The sequence below is a fragment of the Canis lupus genome, chromosome 16 (genome assembly GCF_003254725.2).
Source record: "Canis lupus dingo isolate Sandy chromosome 16, ASM325472v2, whole genome shotgun sequence".
In the NCBI taxonomy this organism is placed as follows: domain Eukaryota; kingdom Metazoa; phylum Chordata; class Mammalia; order Carnivora; family Canidae; genus Canis; species Canis lupus.
Window position 1 is genome coordinate 27630669 of NC_064258.1, and position 3512 is coordinate 27634180.

Consider the following 3512-nt stretch of genomic DNA (forward strand, 5'->3'; position numbering starts at 1 on the left):
AATGTAAACATAATATTAATTTGATACAAATTTTTATGTAACTAGAAGGGAGAGGGGTACAAGAGCTAAAATCTCAGGGGATCCCTGGGTGGCTCAGTGGTTTAGCACCTGCCTTTGGCCCAGGGTGTGATCCTAGAGTCCTGGAATTGAGTCCCACATCCGGCTCCCTGCTAGGAGCCTGCTTCTCCCTCTGCCTGTGTCTTTGCCTCTATCTCTCTCTGTGTCTCTCATGAATAAATAAATAAATTCTTTTTTAAAAAAAGAGCTAAAATCTCATATTCCATAGTAAGATATCCATAGAAGGAAAAATCAAGAACTAGCCACATAAGTATGATTTATGAAACTAAGATGGTAAAGAGTATAAGTAATGGCTAAGAGTTTAAGTGATTGCCTCTCAGGTAAGGGCAGCAAGTGAAGCAAGGAACTATTTTTTGTTACAAGCCTTGTAGTACTATTTGCTTTTTAAATGGTGGCATCTTTTGTTTCTATAATGATAATCTAAAAGTTGACAAAACAGACCACTCTCTTTCACCATACACAGACCACTCTCTTTCACCATACACAAAGATAAACTCAAAATGGGTGAAAGATCTAAATGTGAGACAAGATTCCATCAAAATCCTAGAGGAGAACACAGGCCACACCCTTTTTGAACTCGGCCACAGTAACTTCTTGCAAGATACATCCATGAAGGCAAAAGAAACAAAAGCAAAAATGAACTATTGGGACTTCATCAAGATAAGAAGCTTTTGCACAGCAAAGGATACAGTCAACAAAACTAAAAGACAACCTACAGAATGGGAGAAGACATTTGCAAATGACCTATCAGATAAAGGATTGGTATCCAAGGTCTATAAAGAACTTATTAAACTCAATAGCAAAGAAAAAAAACAATCCAATCATGAAATGGGCAAAAGACATGAACAGAAATCTCACAGAGGAAGACATAGACATGGCCAACACGCACATGAGAAAATGCTCCGCATTACTTGCCATCAGGGAAATACAAATCAAAACCACAATGAGATACCACCTCACACCAGTGAGAATGGGGAAAATTACCAGGGCAGGAAACCACAAATGTTGGAGAGGATGCGGAGAAAAGGGAAACCTCTTACACTGTTGGTGGGAATGTGAACTGGTGCAGCCACTCTGGAAAACTGTGTGGAGGTTCCTCAAAGAGTTAAAAATAGACCTGCCCTACGACCCAGCAATTGCACTGTTGGGGATTTACCCCAAAGATACAGATGCAATGAAACGCCGGGACACCTGCACCCCGATGTTTATAGCAGCAATGTCCACAATAGCCAAACTGTGGAAGGAGCCTCGGTGTCCATTGAAAGATGAATGGATGAAGAAGATGTGGTTTATGTATACAATGGAATATTACTCAGCTATTAGAAATGACAAATACCCACCATTTGCTTCAACGTGGATGGAACTGGAGGGTATTATGCTGAGTGAAGTAAGTCAGTCGGAGAAGGACAAACATTATATGTTCTCATTCATGTGGGGAATATAAATAATGGTGAAAGGGAATATAAGGGAAGGGAGAAGAAATGTGTGGGAAATATCAGAAAGGGAGACAGAACATAAAGACTCTTAACTCTGGGAGGCGAACTAGGGGTGGTGGAAGGGGAGGAGGGCGGGGGGGGAGTGAATGGGTGATGGGCACTGAGGGGGGCACTTGACGGGATGAGCACTGGGTGTTATTCTGTATGTTGGCAAATTGAACACCAATAAAAAATAAATGTATTATTAAATAAATAAATAAATAAATAAATAAATAAATAAATAAATAAATAAAAGTTGACAAAACAGGCATTCTGAGTTCTGGCCCTAGTTCCTTCCCATGCTATAGGATCTCAGTCTCTTGTATCAAATGAGGGGCTGATGACGCCTGTCTCCTCCTTTCTCAAAATGGGGCAGAATCAGAGCCCTGTCAGTAGAATCTCCCCAAACACTCTTATCCTCTGAACCTGGCACTCGATGACTATCCCTTTTCCACAATAATTATATTTACTCACCTACTGAGTTAGAGATTCATTGGCATCCTTATGTGGCGTGGGGGAAGTTTTTATTACATTTTCTTTTATATAAGATGATCGTAAGATGCAAAAAGTACGGGCAATATTAGGAAGCCTGGTCTCTTTTGTTTGATGACATCATGTCCTGCTCTCCAACAGTCCTTGTATCCTAAATCTATCAAATATTTTTGGCCTTTCTCCCCAAACCAGTTGAAAACTTTCAGATGGTAGGGACTATAATTAATGGGTTTTTGTTTGTTTGGTTGGTTGATTGGAGTTTGTTTTCTGTTTTTTTGTTTTAGCATTCCACATTGATCATGGTAGTGGTTTGATCTGCTGAGCAAGCAGAGGAGGCCTGTCTTGTCTTGGTGAGAGGTCTTGCAATGCATGTGACTGTAAAAGGGACATTTTCATTTTAAAAGAGAATAAAAAGAGCAGGATGATAGTGGGGGATTTTGGTCAAAGAGCCTGAGACACTGCTTGAGTGGTTTTCTGTACCACCCCTGTTTCTATTTTTTGCTGGCTGCTTTGTCCAGTTCCTGGACACATCACTGGGTTAGGAACTAGAAAACACCAATACTTTAGCTATGCTTTGCCACTAATATTCTGGGTGACCTGAGAAAGTCAGATATAGTCATTTGGCCTCACTTCTTCCCCCATGGGATAAAAGGATTGGACCAGACCCTACAGGCTCTTCTAGTGCTAACGTTGTAGGAATCATGACTCTTTTTTTTTTTTAATTTTTATTTTTATTTATGATAGTCACACACAGAGAGAGAGAGAGAGAGAGAGAGGCAGAGACATAAGCAGAGGGAGAAGCAGGCTCCATGCACCGGGAGCCCAACGTGGGATTCGATCCCAGGTCTCCAGGATCGTGCCCTGGGCCAAAGGCAGGCGCTAAACCACTGCGCCACCCAGGGATCCTGGAATCATGACTCTTTTTACAAACAAATAGACACCCCGATGAGACTGTTGGGGACCCCATGCTGCCCTGTGGAAGGAGACTGGCCTGAATGGCATCGGCATTGTTCAATATGGGGAAAAGGAGGAATAATAGATGGCACCAGGTGGGAGAGGGCTGAGCCTGGCAGCAGATGTGAAAAGGGAAGTAAAATAATGTGCAAGTAGACTGCAGGCGGAATAATTCATGAAGAAAAAAGGCACCTCCACCCATTTCACTTCAGGTGACTTTGGTAAGAAGGTGCCATTGGCCTGCACAGTCTGTGCCCACTGTGAAGCTTGGTAATTCCAGAAAATAGTAATGATATTATTTCCATCAAAGTCACTGATTCTGAAAAGGCTCACTGATAACTATGTGGGGAAAAAAAATCAGTGAGCATTTGGTGTGAGGGTTGTCAGGGGTGGAGTTGCGGGGAAGGGAAATCTGGAAAGCAGTTTATAAGCACAGGTTATGGAGAACTTGTTACAGTGCTGAGTTTCCCCGGGGCATTCACACACATCTCACCTTTGGAGAAGGCCCCCTCC